General features: G+C 35.1%; 1 long non-coding RNA gene across 1 annotated transcript; it reads right to left on the reverse strand.

Annotated features, from left to right (window-relative positions):
* Positions 1 to 1,124: 1,124 nt before the first annotated feature.
* Positions 1,125 to 8,694, reverse strand: LOC145720922 (uncharacterized). The gene is made up of 3 exons (XR_014144245.1): positions 8,447 to 8,694; positions 6,266 to 6,416; positions 1,125 to 1,472 (listed from the first exon to the last, which is right to left on the reverse strand). It is a non-coding gene; the product is annotated as an uncharacterized LOC145720922 (long non-coding RNA).
* Positions 8,695 to 19,597: the final 10,903 nt, after the last annotated feature.

Raw genomic sequence — 19,597 nt, forward strand, 5'->3', positions numbered from 1 at the left:
AAGGCAGACGCTTAACGACTGAGCCACCCAGGTGCCCCTCATCCATTAATTTTTAATGAGATTTTCATTTAGCAAATTTTTTGTACATTTCTTTTAAGATTTTATTATTTATTTGGCAGAGAGAGCACAAGCAGGGGGAGCAGCAGAGGGAGAGAGAAGCAGGCTCCCCACTGAGCAGGGAGCCCCATGCAGGACCTTGCAATCATGACCTGAGCCAAAGGCAGATGCTTAATCCATTGAGCCACCCAGGTGCCCCAGTTTTTTGTAAATTTTTATACAAACTTTTGCTTTGCCTAGACTTGATAATCTCCACATTTATGATGTTTGCTGGTTTGCTTAGCTTTCTGTGTACCTATAATTAAAATATTCCCTGTCTCTCTAATAATATTGTAAAACTCCTCCCAATATGGTCAAATGGGAAGCAAAGTTTTTTGAAATATTTTTTGCAAGAATTCACTCAACTATTTTATAATTAAGTAATATTAGACATTTGAAAATGTTTCAATTCCACATTCATACACAATTGATAGCTTGCCTAGTATGCAGTTTTAGACTGAAAATTATTTTCTTCAGAATTTTGAAGGAATTGTTCACCTTCCTTTGTTTCCAGTAGTGCTATTGAGAAGTCCAATACCATTCTCACTATTGATTTTTTTATAGATGACACTGTCTTCCTTCTTCCCCCAACACCCCAGATTCTTTTAGCACATTCCATTTATTCCCAAAGTTCTGACACTCCACAATAATATCCAAGGACATAACGTTTTTGACTCATTGTGCTTAGCTTTCATTGGGTTCTTTATATCTGGAAATCCACACATTGTGTTTCTGCAACATTGTCTTATATTATTTCTTTGATAATTTCTTCCTAGCTTTTTTCTGTTTTTCCGAACTGATATCAGTTGGACGTTGCGCCTCTGAGATTGGTGCTCTAATTTACTTTTTTTTTTTTCCTATTTCCATATTTCTTTTGTAGTTATTCTATTTTCTGGGAGATTTCCTCAGTTATATTTTCTAAGCCTCTTAATAATGTTTGATTTAATTTATCATGTCATGATGTTTTCAAAGATATCTCTCTTGTTGCTTTGAAACACAGTATTAGACTCATATAGTTTGTTGAAATTTTTCAGACAGTATTAATTCAGGATTTAAAATTTCTGAATTTTTAATTATTCTTTGCCTATTTTTATTTTATTTTTTATTTCCCTTTACTTTGTTTGTTTGTATCTATTACATTAGATGTTTTCCGCAAATGCCTTTTAAACTTGCTCATCTATCCATTTTTAAGAATAAGGTATTAAAAAGCTGACTGAAAAATCTGTGAACATCAATGGACATTTCTACTGCTTGTCAATAGCTGGGCTGCAGAGTCCTGAACAGGTGGGAACAGGGACATTTCGTTGTGCTTAATCCATATCAGTGGGTCCTTTCTCCTTGGATATTGAATTTCCCCATAAAGGAATTCCATTCACCTGCATAAAGAACATAAACTTAGTGACCTGAGTTCATTATGCTGACTTTAACTCAAACTCTCTGTTTTTAATTAATTATCTCACTTTTATTTTCAATCTGGATAGTACTCCAGAACCCAGTCTTTCTAATTGAAAGACTAATTTCTAATTTCTCTCCATAGAAAACTCCATGCTTCTGCTGGGACAGCAGAAGGAGAGTCACGTTGTTGTTTGTTTGGGGATGGGAACTTTGGAGGTAGGTATATCTAACTTACCCAAATTTTCAAATAATCTCCCACTTTTCAGGTCCACTATGTATGTCTATTTTAAGGTACTTCCAATTCCTGAACCTTACCAAGGTTTTAGGGGCAAATCAGCTAAATTCTTATTGATTTCTTGCTTGAGGGATCTTTGCAAAGTGGAGAAAATCTAAATTTAAATCACATTAATCCATCCATCTCCCATCTATCAAAATTTTATTTATCATCTGTTATAATTTCCTCACCAATAATCCTTGTCTTTCTGAGCTTGTACCATTCATATTAATGTTATCTTCCCATGGTTATTAACCCAAGGATTTATTCACTGAATTCTAGGACATGTATACTTAGCAAAAGTGAAGATTGCTTTCTATCAGTATTTTCTTCCTTATCATAGGTCTATTGCAAGAATCTTGAAAAGCATCATGCCCTACCTGGAGTTTGAAAATATTTATGGATAAAATATTTCCAAAATAATTTTAAAATTAAGATGGTAGACACGAATACCTTGGATTCTGATTACGGCTCTAACTTACATTCGAAAATTTTAATCACTCAGTACCCTAAGTTTCCTTTTCTCTAAACTGGGGATAACAATAGTATCTAAATTGTGTGGTTATAATGAGAACTAAATAAGTTTATCTGTGTAAAATACTCAGAAAAGTGGTACTGGTTCACAAAGCATTTCAGTGTGCTACTGTTCTTCCTGAGCTCTCCCAGACTTAAAATTTCCCTCAATTTTTGTACTTAGTTACTTAGATCTCTTTGTCTAACTCTTCTGCTTTTTAAGAGTATCTGGGACCAATCAAGTATTGTTATGTTGTATTTTCATTTTAATTCATCTCAAAGCATTTCTCATACTCCTTATTATTTCTTCTTTCTTCCATGAGTTATTCAGGAATATATTGTTTGATTTCCACATATTCATGAGTTTCACAAATTTCTTTCTGCTAATGACTTCTAATTTCATTCCATTGTTGCCTGAGAGCATACTCTATATTGTTTACATCCTTCTAAATTCATTGTAATCCATTTTACGTCCTCACATATGTTCTATCCTGGATAATGTTTCATGTGCACTTGAAAAGAATGTAAGTTCTAACTCTGTTGGGTGGAATGTTTTATAGACATCTCTTAGTTCTAGTTGGTTGATATTGTTGTTCAAGTCTTCTATTTTCTTGTTCATTTTCTGTCTAGCTGTTCTGTTATTGAAAGTAGGGTATTAAAGTATTCAAATATTATTGTAGAACTGTCTATTTCTTCTTTCAGTTGTGCCAAATTTTGTTTCAGGTATTTTGAGGTTCTGTTGTTAGGTGCATATATGTTTATAATTATCACATATTCTTGACGGAATGATTTTTTTTAAAGATTTATTTATTTATTTTAGAGAGAGACAGATAGAGAGAGCATGAGCAGAAGCAGAAGGAGAGAGAATCCTCAAAAAGACTCCCCATTGAGTGCAGAGCCTGACACAGGGCTGTATCCTAGGACCCTGAGGTCATGACCTGAGCCAAAATTAAGAGTCAGCCGTTGAACTCACTGAGCCACTCAGGAGCCCCTGGAATGACCGTTTTATTATTATAATATCTATTTGCCTCTAGTAAAAATTTTGATCTTAAAATATATTTTTCTGGGGCGCCTGGGTGACTCAGTCGGCTAAGTGTCTGATTTCATCTCAGGTCATGACCTCCACGCTCAGCAGGGTGTCTGCTTCTCCCTGTCCCTTTCCCTCTGCTCCTCCCCCTTTTTGTGCACTCTCTCTCTCTTTCTCTCAGATAAATAAATGAAATCTTTTTTAAAAAATTTTTTTTCTGATACTTGCTTAGCAGTCCAGTTTGGTTTGGTTACTGTTTTTCTGGTATATTTGTTTCAATCCTTTTATATTTTACCTATATATGTTATATACATATAAGTGTGTCTCTTTGTAGAGAGCATATGTTTGGATCATTTTTTTTAATTTATCCTGCAAATTTCTGCCTTTAGATGGAATGTGTAATCTTTTTATATTAAATATAATTATATTTAATTTTGTAATTTTATATTAAATGTAATTCATGTAGAATTTATCTCTGGCATTTGCAATTTGTTTTTCATATGTCATATCTTTTTCTAATTTCTCTTCCTCTATTACCAACTTGGTTTTGTTGTTGCCATTAAATAGATATTTTTTAGTGTTCTATTTCAATCCCCTTATCTTTTACTATATTTTTTAGTTATATTCTTAATGCTTGCCCTAAGGAACATAATTAACATCTTAACTTATAAGTAACTAACTCTGATTAATACCAACTTAATTTCAATAGTATATAAAATTTTGCTCCTATGTAGCTCCATTCCATTCCCCTCCGAGAGCCTAGCATCACCCTGTTTCTGTGGAATCTTATGTAGAACTGTTGAGCTTCTAAACACCTCAAAGAAACACTTAACAAGACCGAAGGCTCTGGAGGGAGAATGCATTTTCTTGCCATCATTTTAATTTTATTATATGACAGATAATCCATGTTTTTTGTGCAAAATTCAAAAGTAACAGTGGTGAGTGGAAAGTAATTCTCTTACACACCTTTCCTTCAACCACCTATTTCCTTCTCCTAGAGGCAATCATTGTAATGAGATTCTTATATATTTTTCAGTATAGGCATACATGAACATGGGCCATATAGAGGATAATTCCTCTTATTAGGGTAAATTTGTGTTTTATTTTTCTGAATTGTAGTCTGCAGGAATCTGAAGTCTTCTTCTAAAACTAGCCTTAAGAGGGAAGTCGGCTTCAGTATAATCTTTATTGTCTCCTTATTCCATCCTACACAAATAATATCATCTTTGAATCTCATCAGGAAAAGTGAGATTCATTGGCTTCGACTGTGCTGATCTACTCATTCAGGAGAAAGAATGATATGGTAATAAGTTTCTAAACTATATGGATCTACACATTTATGAACATGTTGAAATCCTGGCTAGGTCATCTCTCTATGTTTATAGCATGCAGTCATGCTGTTCTCTGCTGTTAATATGATCTTAGCGATTCCCTTCACATCTCTCCTTGATTAAATCTCTTGTTTTCTGTGTCCCATATTTTCCTTTTTTGTTTGTTGCCTCATGTTTATGGAGCGTATAGTAAGGTTTCTTCATAAGAATCAGTATGTGGAAAATATGTTTTTTGAGATTTTGCACATCTCCAAGTCTTTATTCTAGTCTCTGTCTGATTAATACTATAGAACTCTAGATTAGATCTAATTTCCTTCAGAATATGGAGCATATGAATCCACCAACCTACCTTCTGGTATTGCTGTTGAGGATTCTGAAGCAATTCTGATTCTTACTGATATATATGTGTGTCTCTTTAATTATCTTTCTTTTTGTGAGCAATTAGAACTGTATATTTGTTCTTAAGTGTTGTTCCTAATTTCACAGTAATATGCTTAGTTTAACCCATTATATTGGGTGCACTCAGTAGGTCCTTTCCGTAAAGAAATTTATGTTCTTGTCTTGGGAAATGCACTTGCATGATTCCTCCTTCTATCTTTCTCTGCTCTGTCCTTCTGTAGCTCATATTATTTGGATATTACATCTCTTTAATGGGCTTTCCAATTTTCTCTCTTCTTTTCCATCTATTTGTCTTTTTGTTCTATTTCTTATTGATTTTCCATACTTATCTTCCACACCTTCTATTTCTGTTTCTTCTCTTGTGTGTTTATAATGTTTTTATAAAGAAGCTAAAGAGTTGAAATAGGAATATCTGGAAGTACTAACATATACAACAAAGGACCAGGAAGTATAACACACATTCATCTTTGTTTCTTTAGATTCCATGAAAAGTGCTTAGTACATAACAGACTCTCAATAAATGAATTGGTCATGGAATGAATGAATAAATAAATAATAAAGCCCAGATTCTAGTCCCAATATATATTTCTTTCCTATGTCATCATCATCATCATGGTATGCCCTCTATTGGTCTCCATTTCTAACTAGCAATTTAAGACTACATTTTCTCTCTCTCACTGACAACTCTGTAATCTGGATTTTTTTGTTAAATGCACACTTTTTAATACCTGAGACTATCCCCTGATGATGAATATGATTATATAATAGACATACACACATTTTAGTTAACTGAAATTTTTAAATTACCTCGTATATATAACTTACTATACAGGTTAAGTAAAAGAATTGAACTCTCTAGTACTTGAAATCCACTAAAAATCCATCCCAATTTATTATGTTTTTGCTAGACCTTAACTATTTAATTCTAGTAAACAAACCAGGACTGCAATTTGGTAAACTGAGTTCTTCCTTTCAAAACTATTTCTTGTATTATGTATCATACAAAGATCCAACTATCCACATTGGTTCATTAAAATGTGAAGTAGTTTCATACAATTCTACTCATTGAGCAGGGGTCATATGAAGAATCTTCTTGTGACGTGGAACAGTGCAAAAGGTTTATATATCTTGATACTGATTACAGGGAAGCTATCAAGCTTTATCACACAGGCAATTCATATTTTAAAAAATAGTTTCAAAGTAAGTCTTCCAAATTCTAGACGTCTATACCTTTAAATCAGTGGGGCAACAGCCAGATCTTTGAAAACTTTTGACTCTGTTTGCCAATCCACTAGCTTGAAAAGCATGCTTTTCATTCCTCTTTTTAAATAAAAGCAGCCTTGTCTGCACTGATTTCATCATCGCCATTGAAAATGTTTATCTGCCAAATGAAAAAGAAGAGTACAAATTAGAAACACTGATACATCTTCTGACATTATTCATTTAGAAGCTAGTTCTCAAGTTGTCATTACATTTACCACATAAAAATTAGAAATGATTTGTTTGGAGGCCTACAGCTATTTCTAGACCCAAGATGTTTGGACAACTGTAGATAAAGTTTCATTATCAGACTGAACTAAATATGCTATAATTATATATAAATCAGGATGATTTTTGTTCCATGAACTTAAGTTATTAATCTACTCAGGCCAAGCAGCAGGATACCATCATTCTCCAAAATTATTCAAGTGTATTTCCCAGCCAAAAATGTAAAAAGCGATGTTTGAAAATTAAGGTCAAGGACTGGTTGGACAACACTCATGTTTCTACAATTTGATTGTTTCCATCTTTTTTCTGGTCTGTGAAACCCAGGCTAGCCTGTACTTTCACAAAACCTTGTGTTTCCTTATGTTTCATTAGCACTCATCACACTTGAAATTATTAGTTAAATGTCTATTTTTTCCAACAAATTTTAGGCCAGGGCTCTCTACTGTCTTATTCTGTGTGTCTAATAATGCCATAGTAGGTATCAATATTTGTTGAATGAATAAATTAACAATAAATGAATGAAGAAGAAGAAACCTAATTTATTGGGCTGAGAGTTGATTTAGGGAATAGAAGTTGGAAAGTTCGAATGACTCTGTGTTTTCCAAAATTTTTACATGATGATAGCTTTTTAAAACTTTGGTATGCAAAATGTTATATGCATGGAGTTAACAAATAGTAAAAAAGAATGATGGCATAAGTAGCTGAAAATGTAGATTTTTTAAGTTACCTAAGTCCTAGGGAAAGTAGGAAACCAAAAGAAATTCATATTCTGTACTTAAATATTTAAGAAATAGGATTTAAGAATTCATTAATGGACTGACTTATTATGATTTCTAGACTAATTATCATCATAATTGATTCAAATGACATATGAGATGCAGACCTCTAAAAATATTTACCATGTTAATGAAACAAAGAATTAAACTGAAATATGAGTTTGCTTTTCTAGCATATCAAAATTTTATACTTAGGCAAAGATGATATTTTTAAGAACTTATTTTTCAGTATAGAAAATTTTTGCTAATTTTACATTATATGTTCTTATTAAAGCGATTTTCTAATGTTTTCTTTTCATATGTTAAGATATTTTGTTTATAAAAGAATATGTTATGTTTCCCTGTGGCCTACAAGTATGACTAGAATGTTACATAGCAGTGCTTTGGATATAATCTAAAAAAAATATCCTATGTGCAATAGCAGAGAGACCAATGATTCATGAAATTGCTCGATGTCGGGTATATTCCTTCTTATAGAACTAATAGTTTACACAAGACATTTTTCCTTCCAATTTTGAATACAAATATAAACTCTACTCAGTATGTCAGCATTTACATTAAAATGAATTTCTTACTCATGGGAAAAGCTTTAATTAAGTATATTTAGAAGTTTGGAAATCAGCAGCACATCATGGTGAACAATATAAATGTGACTGCCTACTTGGGCTGGAATAAAACAGGAAACAAAAGAGAAAGAAGAAAAAAAAAAAAAACAGGGGAGAGGTCTTTCTTTTGCCTACCAACGAAACCATTACTTTTTCTGCATCCATACCAGAATACTCAGCTTCCCTTCTCTGGATCAGAAGGAATGCCCGTTTCCTACCATAGGCTCTTGCTCTGTTTGTGTTCAGGATCCCATCACAGTTCGCCACTCAAGACTCCACTTTTGAAACTATCCCCATTTATCCTACATCATCAGTTTCTTCTTTAAACTTGATTTTTCTCCAAAAATATATAAGTATACCTTAATATCTTTCATTTTATTTTTTAAATATATATATTTAACATAAATTAAATCCCTTCATTTAAAATCTCTGTCCATAAACTGTCCATGTGTCTTCTAACAATCACTGTAAGATATAGGAAAATGATTTCATTATCTCCTAAGAGGTTTTCTTTCAGTAACCAAGGTAAGAACCTCCATTACCTTCTATCATGTCTCATTGTTAAATCCCTTATTTTACCAATCACAATCTGAATCTTCTTTATTTTGTTAACTTGTTAATTTAGTCTTTTTCCTCCAAGTAGCATGTAGGCTTTTTGAGGCAGATCCCTTAACTCTTGTTCATCACTGTATCTTGAGCTCCTAGAAGTGATCAGAACATGTCATTATTTAATGTGTATTTACTGAATGAATGACTTACCCAAGTCCCTTTAGAAAAATTAAGAATTTCAACCCTAAGAATGATGCAAATGAGGCAAAATGTCTTATTGTCACTTGCATTTCTTTCTTTCCTCCCTTTTTCCTTCCAGACATCTAATACCCTTTTGCTTTTTCACCGTAATATTATCCCCAGTATTTTGCCCTCTAGACAAACCTCATTGTCCAAAATAATAACTCATTTCAAAAATCACTCAATTCAAGTAGCCCATGGACCTTTAGATGAGCAGTAAGAGAAGCTCAGTTATTTAATTTAATTAATTCATATTAGGGCAAAAAATTAAGATTTGTATTTTCTTCCCTGCCAGCTTTATCAAGTGCATCTTAGATTGTTTAAAGGAGCAGTCATATTGTAGCTGTGGTTGGCAGGAAATCAGGCTCTGTCTGATTCTCTAAACATCTTTACTAATTCCTAAGAAGATCTGTGTAACCATTTCTTGCACTATCATGTAATATTAGCCCTGGGTATAGATATATATTTTCTAAAACTACTTTCATCTTTACCTTTCAAAACATTTTTATCCTGCTTTTCTTATCTCTATTAATGGGAACATCATGTTCCTTTATCATATATGACCATCATCATATGATTTTATTGCTCAAGGCACAAAAAGATTATCACCTTCTCTCACCTCCTACATATTTAGCGACCAAATGTTCTCAATCCTATCTGCAAAATAACATGAAATCCATAAGTTCATCTTATGTATATTCCTATTTGTTCCATCTTAGTTGAGGACCTTGTGTTGTACCTCTAGGATAAGCCTTCCTCCACACAGCTCCTTGTCTACACAGCCAGTATGATCTTGATAAAATGCAAACTTTTCAGGCCATTTCCACTTACAACAGGAAAATAATCCCTTCAGGATCCAGCCCTTGCCTTCCTTCTCAAACTAAACTCTCAATTTTTCCATATGGAGCACATGATAATTACAAGTAAAACCAGCATTTATTGGGTACTTACTCCATTCCAGGTGGCATTCTAAATACTTCACCAGGATAATCTCATTTATTTCTTACAATAACACACTAAGAAAAAAGTACTATCACTATAATAAATGTTAAAATGAATAAAGTAAGGCGTAGAGAGGTTAAATAATTGTCCTATGCAAATGAAGGGAGCCAGGAATCAAACCCAGGCTAGCCTGCCTCCAGAGCTCACATTCTATTTTTTTAATTTAATTTTTATTTTTTTATTTTTTTTAAAGATTTTATTTATTTATTTGACAGAGAGAGAGAGCACAAGTAGGCAGAACGGTAGGGCAGAGGCAGAGGGAGAAGCAGGCTCCCTGCCGAGCAGAGAGCCCGACTCGGGGCTAGATCCCAGGACCCTGGGATCATGACCCGAGCCGAAGACAGACACTCAACCGACTGAGCCACCCAGGCATCCTTTTAATTTAATTTTTAGATGAAATATATTTGTTATGTGTAAGTTTAACATTGTGTAAGCTTAAGGTATATAACCAGTTGATTGGTTACATTTATATATTGCAGTATGATTGCCACTGTAGCTTTAGCTAGAACCTCTATCACATCACATAATTATCATTTCTTAACGGCCACACTCTACAGCATCTTGTTGTTCCCCCATTTAAAAAAAAATGTTATCTTTCATCTCTATTATCATCGCTGTGCAAAAAAACAGAGCTTGGGGTGCCCGGGTGGTTCAGTCGCTTGGTCAGTTAAGCAGCCAGTTAAGCAGCCATTTCTTGGTTTTGGCTCAGGTCATGATCTTGAGGTCGTGGGATCCAGCCCTGCATCAGGCTGGGAGCTAAGCACAGGCTTGGCTTCAGATTCTCTGTCCCTCTGCTTGGGATTCTCTCCCTCTCCCTCTTCCCCTCCCCTCACTTGTGCTCTCTCTCTTTCAATCTCTCTAATAAATAAATCTTTAAAACAAAAAAAAAAACTTGAGGATTAGTGAGAGTAGATAAATTTCCCAAGATTGCAAAATAGTAAAATTATAGGGTGGCCCTGAACCCAGGCTATTCTGAATTCACCCCTGCTCTGCCTCTGCCCTTGGACTGTGTGGTCCCTAAGATGAGATGGATGGAAAGTCCCATAGACACTCTGTCTTCTAACATATTCTTGATCACTGACTACAGTCAGAGGACTTTATTAAATGCCTTGTGCTATACATGGCAATGTTTGAAAAAGGAAAGATGTTATAGGAGAATGCTGACTATTTCCTTCTTTCCAAATGCCATCCCTCAATAGTTTAAAGTCAATTTGTATGAACATCAAATCTATGCTATTTTCTTTTGACATATGAGGAGAAAACATTAATTTGTATGAACTAAAGCATGTGATTAAAGTATGAAATCCTTTCCAGTCATGACAATGAGAAAGGTTTGAAATGAACTGTAGTCTTCATACTACAGTGCATTAATGTAATCATCCCAAGGGCCCATAACTAGGAATGTTTCAATGGCTCAAGCGCACCCATGGGTGGTTATCCAGACTGCATGTAGATTCAAAAACAGCTTCTGTTTTGAGTGAAGACCAAAAAAGGTGCTGAAATTCCATGGAACATTGTCATTATTAGTCATATTTGGCAAATGTTTTAATATCTAACACAAACTACAACTATAAAATTCTTTTACTTTTTTCTCCTCCAAAGCGTAAAGTATCAGAAAATATTTTAGACTTTCCTTATACTGAAAGAGAAGTAAACATAGCTAAACATATCTGTAGGCTAGAAAATTAGCATACACATTTTTTGCTGTTGTTGATCACAGACCATATAAACCAAATAAACAATAATAAAACTATGCAATAGTTCTAATACAGGAGCCACATTAATAATCAGTTCATTTTGAAAGCAAATTTATTGCAAATAGCTACGAATCATAAAAATCTTTTGGCGCAATAAATAAAATATAATTTTACATTGTCTAAATGTCCTCTATCTTGGTAGAAAGACAATTTTAGCTATTATAACTGGTATGGTGCATGGACTTTCATTTTATAAATATTTAGGCTCTGACAGTCAAAGTGTGTAACTGAGAAGAGCAGAGCCCAGTGCAGATGATGAACACCGGCCCCTGAATAAACTGGAGAAGACATAAATGTAAGCATGGCGGTTCTTTTATTGCACTATGCTTTGTTTACTTTTAGACACTGTGTATCAATAAAGCCACAGGTGTCCAGTCTCCCACTAGGCTGTCACCAGAGAGTTTATCTTTTTGGCTTTCCAGTTTCTATAATAACATTATTCAAAGGATGAACCCATCTCACTTTTATTAACTAGGAAGTAATTTAATATGAACAATTTGAATAATTCCTTCTGAAAATATATTTTTATGGCAAATCTGTTGCTTGGAGTCTTAGGGTCTGATAAATGACAATCTAAACAGTTATTACTCACTGCAAAATGGTCAAAGACAGGTTTAGCTATATCAAGCTGAAACCTTCCTTACTTCCATAATTCTCCCATTAAAGGCCCAAACACAATCATGCCAATTCTAGAGGCAGAACATATGAACAGAGCAATCTGTTTAAAATAGTATTCCTGCTGAGAAAACACAAGAAGACAAGAAATAAAATCTCCACTTGAAGGAAAAGGCAAATAGCAAAAATAATGAGCTTTCAAGTTAGAGTAACTCTCTTCAAAGATGATATAGACAACTACTTACATACAGCATTGATGAAATATAATTCAGAATAAAACGTTCAAGAAAAGTCATAATTACTGCAATCACTGTCAGTAATAATTTTAAAAAGTCTTCTTTTTCAAACTAAAATCTTGGAACATCTATTTACTGCTACGGATGACATGTGTTGCACAGGTTTTTTTGTTGTTGTGTTACTAAATTAATATAATGTTTAAAAATCAGAGCGAATGCAAACTGAAATGTATTAGGTTGAATGTGAGGTGTGTTGGCAAACCACTTTCATTTTGAGTGACATGGGATCTGATAAACTTTCTTATGTCCCCCATTTATGGCATAGGTTGATTCTGTCAAGCACGGTGCTTTTTCTCTCACAACTCCACATTTCCACAATTCAACATATTCCAAGATAAATGAGGTCATAGGTCATGCACATAACATCACCACCATCACCAGCCTTGCTCCTGCAGCTTTTATACCCAACTTGAGTGTAAGCCTCCTGAAGAGGGAACAGGGACAATTTGCTTATACTCGCTGTTCCATCTCCATTGCCTACGCAGTGCCTGGTACATAGAAAGTGCTGAATAAATATTTGTTGAATGAACAAATGAATGAGTAAATACTATTGCGAGTTGGTAACACCTATTTTCAAATGAAAATCTCCATAACAACAGCAACGGCAACCTCTTACGTGTCAGTATTGTGCTAAGTGCTGTGCACACCAACATTAAGGTAGATATGACTATTTTCCTTTTACAAATGGGAAAATATGGTGTTTTTTTTTTAAAGATTTTATTTAGTTATTTGACAGAGAGAGACACAGCAAGAGAGGGAACACAAGCAGGGGGAGTGGGAGAGGGAGAAGCAGGCTTCCCGCGGAGCAGGGAGTCCGATCAATGGGGGGCTCGATCCCAGGAGCCTGGGATCATGACCTGAGGGGAAGGCAGACGCTTAATGGCTGAGCCACCCAGGCGCCCCGGAAAATAGCCAAGTTTCTAACTGATGTTGGAAGGGTGCATATATCAACTCAAATTAAGTTTGGCTGAAAGTATCAGAAAACTTCATGATAGTGGTTTAAACCCAAGTTTGGTATCTAGCTGTGCTCTACGAAGTTCTTAAGAGCCAAGACTCCATCCAGGTCACTGCCCTAACATATTTGGGTTGTGTCCTTTATTCTCATATTCTAAGGCAATATCTCTCTTCCAGAGAGCAAGATGGAAGAGGAATTAAAGAAGAGATGTAAAAAATATATGATAACTCTGTCTTAAGGAAGGTGTCCAGAAGCTGACACAATGTTTATATCTCACTGACCAGAATGTAGTCACTGTAATGGGTTGAATTGTGTCCCTCCAAATTCATATGTTGAAATCTTAATACTCGGTCCCTCAGAATATGGCCTTATTTAGAAATAGAGCCATTGAAGATGCAATTAGTTAAGATGAGGTCATACTGGAGTAGGGTGGGTCTGTGATCCAATATGACTGATGTCCTTATGAAAAGAATGCCATGCAAAGACACAGACATGAACACAGGGAGAACATTAGATGAAGATTAGAATTAAGCTGCCATAAGCCACAGAGCTACCACATGCTAGGAGAAACGCCTGGAACAGATCATTTCCTAGCACCTTCAGTGGGAACATGGCTCTGCTAACATCTTCATCTTGGACCTCTAGACTCTGTAATCATGAGACAATAAATTTCTGTTGTTTAAGCCACTCTGCAGTACTTTGGTAAGCCCTAGCAAATCAGTAGAGTAACCTTTAAGGCGGTCTGGCAAAATTTAGTTTTTTGGCTCTATGTTCAGCTAAATTTTTGAAAAAGAAGGAAAATAACTATTTCAGGACAACAATCAGTCTCTGCTAAACTATGCTACTCTCTGAGAGGTGGTCTCAATATTCAGTATTTCACTGACTCAGTCACAATTAATTGTGAAAAGTTTATTAGCACATTATACTTTAAACCACATAGAAAGAAAAAATGCTAGCAATTTAATTATGACAGGTCACCTACAAAAAGGTGCATTCTTATTTCAGAGTTTTGAAGTGTAAAAAAAGAAATGGGCATCTTAGAATCAATAAAATATAGTAAATAATTATAGACATTTGGTTATAACAGTAAGCACAGGAAAGAAATAGTTTACATGAGCTCTAATACAATATTTTACACTCTAGCTTATATAAAACAAGATGACTTGTCTTACTGCAGGATTAAAAAAAAGTATACATAACTTAATCAGATACAGAGATTATAAAAATGTCAATATAAATATTGATATAGATATAAATATATAAAAATAAACCTCTTCTTTGATTAACCTTATTCAAAATGCTTCCACTGTATTAGTGGAATGCAATATCAGTGGTTTCATATATTCCCCTTAAGTCAAAGTAATATTTGGTATCAGTTATGTTTATTCCAGAAAAGAATTTTTGAACAATTTGATACCCCTTTCCCTACCAAATAAGAAAATAATAACACTGCTTTAATTGGGAATAATAAAAAGAGGATCTAATAAGTAAGATTATAAAAACCATAAAATCATCAAATGCAGTCATAATTACTTTCCTGGCCTAAAAAAATGATTTGCTTTTATTTTCCTTTTCTCCATGAAACTCAGTCCCATTTACTTGAATTATTCTTTTCATTATATATCGGCTAAACTTCTTTAGAAGCAACTGGGATTTTTCTCTTTAGTCCCAAAGGAAAGTTTTAATTGCATGTTGCCATGACAAGTTGAATTATTAAGACACATATTACTAGATAATTCTACAACTTTCTAATTTTAGAGGGTCTTATCAAGAAAGCCACTTTCTTTAGATGTATGTAGCTGAGATCTAAAAAATGCAAAGCATCTGTCTCACAATTAGCAAGGAACAATGTAAGGATCAGTTCACTTGCTTAACCAGGGCCAGAGAAAGGAAATTAGGATCTCCCACTGTGCAAACTTTGATGATTTTACATTTGTAAACCCATAACCGAGCTTAATTCAGCAACTGACCTGTGAAAGAGCACTAGTTATTAACATTAATATTAATAACTATCATAATATTTAGAGTGTCTCCCCATAGTATTACAGAATATAATAAAAACAATTTGAGATTCAATTACATCGATAAACAGCTAAAACATTAGAAAAGACATTAGGTAACACAAAGACAAAAATGCTTACAGTATAAAGCAGGCAATTGTGAGGCAAAGAGCAGGGCTTCTCATACGGATTGGTGTACATCATGCCTTTAAGCAATGTCTCTAGGCAGACATTTTTGGGAGGAGGTAGAATTTAGTGGTGATAGTAATTTCAGTAAAGGAAGAGGAGAGGGAACAGTCAAATGTACTTAGAAGAATGGAGGTGATAAGTAATTCATTCTTTCTCTAGATGGTACTTGTTCAATTGTACTTTGTCCCCATGATCACCTATATGTGTGACTTATCTGTGTTCTAGATCAGGAGTCAGCATACTTTTTAATGAAAGTTAATATTTTGGGCTTTACTGGACACTCTTTCACAGCTACTCAAGTCTGCCATTTTAAGGTGAGAGAACCATAGACAACACACAAATAAATAAATACGGCTGTGTTCCAATAACACTTTATTTATGAACACTGAAATTTGAATTTGATATAATTTTCACATGCAATAGAATATCATTTTCTTATTTTGTTCTCAACCATTTAAAAATGTAAAACTCCTTCTTAGCTCACGTACCATACAAAAACATGTGGCAGGCCAGATTTGGTCCGCAGACTATGGCTTGTCAACTTGTGTTCAAGACTGTGAGTTTTGTAAAATGAGGCATCTCTTTTTTTTTTAAGATTTTATTTATTTATTTGAGAGAGAGACAGAGATAGCACAAGAAGGAGGAGAGGCAGAGGAAGAGGGAGAAGCAGACTCCCCACTGAGCTGGGAGAAGTGAGGCATCTCTTAAACTCCTCTATACCATCCCTCCAGTACCTAATATATTGCCTTATACTTAGTAGGTGTTCTGTAAGTACTTGTCATAGTGAATACTTGCATTATAGAGGTAAATTGGAGTGGATGAAAACAAAATGTAAAACACATTCATCCTTTTGTCTGCCTCCTCAGAATGTCTTTAAGCAGGTTCCCCCATTCTCATTCATAGTGTCTTGTTCTTTTCCATTAGGTAGTTACCACAATAGTTAATTACATATTCATTTGTGGGTTTTTATGCTTATCACTTTATTAATTTCTATTTCTAGTGTGATGAATTACCACAGACTTAGTGGCTTGAAGTAACACATATTGGCTATCTCACAGTTTCTGTAGGTCAGCAGCCTTGATGGTTTGGCAGGGTCTCTACTTAACGGTGGCATAAGGCCAAAATCAAGGTATCTGCAGGACTGTGTCCGTTTCTAAAAGCTCTAAGGAAGAATCGGCTTTTAGACTCATGGAAACTATTGGTATAACTCAGTTCCAGGGGGTAGAAGGACTGAGGTTCCCATTTCCTTTATGACTGTGGCTATTATGCTCAGCTTCTAAAGTCCATTGCATTTCTTGACTCGTGCCCTCTTTGCTTTCAAAGCCAATAGCTACAGATCAAGTCCTTCTCATGCATCATCTCTACTATATTTTCTTCTGCTCTCCATCTCTCTGTGGTTTCAAGCAGGAAAGACTCTCTGCTTTTAAAGGTTCATGTGATTAGATAGGTCCCATTCATATAACCTAGGGTAATCTCCCTGAGTCAAGATCAATAACCTTAATTACCTCTGCAAAGTCGCTTTGCCATGTAATGTAACACAGTTATAGGTTTCAGGGATCAGGGCATAGACATCTTTGGGAAGAGGCATTATTTAACATACCACATTTACCATCCCATTAGGCTGTAAATTCCATGAGCAAAGGCCCTATGTCATATACACACACACACACACACACACACACACATACACACACACTCAATGCTTCACACATTTGCCAATACACAGTAACTGCTCAATAAGCATTTCTGGAATTAAAGAATGAATGAATGAATGAATGAATGAGTAGATCTAGGGTTAAGTAGAATACTCTAACCTAGAGTTTAACATCTAGGAGTCTTCAGTGAATCTGTAAGACAGTGGTTAAGAAAAGCACAGACTTTGACTTAGGAAGACATGGATTCAAACTGGTAATTTTGTTACTTATTAACTGAGTAGGCTCCGGGGATCTTTACCTAGAATCTCTGTGCCACACTTTCTTCATCTGAAAAATGGGAAATCAAAATCCTTCCCTAAGAAATCTGCTGAGGACTGAATATATACACGTATGTATGAATGTATGTATGTATTTCCTAGATATCATAGTGCTCAGCTCATAGTTAGCACTCTTTTTATTATAGCCATTATAAATGTTAAAGGTATTTTGAGGTCTTGGTAGTTGATGGAATTAACTTAAGTGGGAAGTACTAGAATAGAGAAAATGAGAAAAAATGGGAGAATAGGAGAAGGGAAGGAGAGGAGAAGAGGAGAGAGGAGAGAAAGGCCTCAGAGCAGAACACGGCCATCCATTCATATTTAAGAAACAAATAATTGAAAAGAAGTTAAGACTCAGTGGCTAGTATAAAGAAGGGTGGGCACTTACTGTATTGAACACTGAATGTTATATGTAAGTGATGAATCACTAAATTCTACTTCTGAAACCAATGTTACACTATATGTTAACTAACTAGAATTTAAATAAAAATTTGAAAAAGAAAAGAAAAAAGAATCAGTGGCTAAAGAAACAAGAGAAAGAGAAGAACATGGTCTTGGAAATAAAAGTGGAGGAGGGTTTTGAAAGATAGAGTGATTAACAGTTTCAAATAGAGCAATAATAACATGTACTGTAAAAACTGAAGTGACATTACATTATTGGATAAAGAGGTCAGTGATTATTCTGTAAAGAAGGTTTGGTGAAATGGAAGAAGAAAAAAGAAAAAAATGAGAAAGGAGAAAACAGGATGAGAAAGTATGCTCTATTCTTTCCAGAAGTTTAAAGAAATAAGAGAGATGGGCAGTACCTTGGGAAAGGGTTTTGGTCAAAAGGGTTGATGTAGAGGGGAATTTTGGTTGTGCATGTGTGATTTTAATGTCCTTCACTCATTCCTTACCACAGCTATTTCAATCCCTTACCTCTTCTCATGCCCCTGTCCCTCTCATCTTCCCCCATCATGCTCAGCAAAGAAGCTCACCCATTTCATGCAGCATATAGGAACCATCAAGTAGGAACATTCTCAACTTCTCAATACAATCTCCTTCCCATATATCAGTTCCCCCCCACCAAATATCTTATTCTTCCATTCTATCACCATGGAAATGATAAACCTTCCCAATGCCAGAATAATTCTTCTACTTGTGCTCTGAATCTCTGCCCTACTTGCTTCCTTGCTATGACCTTGAATTAACTTCTTTGTTCCTCATTTTCTTCCGTGGAAAAGTGGAAGCAAAAACTCACTATTTTTTGTAGATTAAACAAGGTAAGCAGGTATAAAATGCTTAATACAATGCCTGGCATCTAGTAGGCACTCAGTATATATACTCCCTTTTCTCTCTTGCTTCTACTACCAAATGCCTCTCACCTGGTTTATCTTCTTCTATTACGCTTTCTCCCCTAAGATCTCATCCTCCTCTTGCATTGTCAAGCATTAGATTTTTTACATAAATCAGTTTCTGTTCTCCCAATATCTGAGGTTTATCAATTCTTTTGTCCAGTACATGCCCATCATTCTTTCATCTCTTATAAGCTACCTCTGCAGTTCTATTCTAATCTCCCCATCTGTTTTCTACCTCCACCTCTACTTACACCCTATTGTAACAGCAGACCTGAGCATCTAACTTATGAACCCTGCTCTTCTTGGCCTCTCTACTTCACACAGTCCCCTTCTTGTCCCATCTCCTTACTCTTTGACTTGACATCTTATAAGCCTCAGATGGAATGCCACCAATTAGATCTAAGTCTCACAAGGAAAAGGATAGTATCTGTCTTGTCCATTCTGCATCCCTAGAACCTTGAACTTTCTTTTTTTTTTTAAAGATTTTATTTATTTATTTGACAGAGAGAATGAGAGAGAGAGCACATGAGAGGGGGGAGGGTCAGAGGGAGAAGCAGACTCCCCGCCGAGCAGGGAGCCCGATGCGGGACTCGATCCCGGGACTCCAGGACCATGAGCTGAGCCGAAGGCAGTCGCTTAACCGACTGAGCCACCCAGGTGCCCGAACTTTGTTTCTAACTTGAATATTGAGGGAATAAATTAATGAATATGTCCTTGCCTTTGGTGTCCTCTGCCAAAACAATTGAACCACTTCACCTAACTGCCTATCAAATTTGTGTCT

The sequence above is a fragment of the Leptonychotes weddellii genome, chromosome 4, assembly GCF_054177405.1.
Source record: "Leptonychotes weddellii isolate Sample4059 chromosome 4, ASM5417740v2, whole genome shotgun sequence".
Lineage (NCBI taxonomy): Eukaryota > Metazoa > Chordata > Mammalia > Carnivora > Phocidae > Leptonychotes > Leptonychotes weddellii.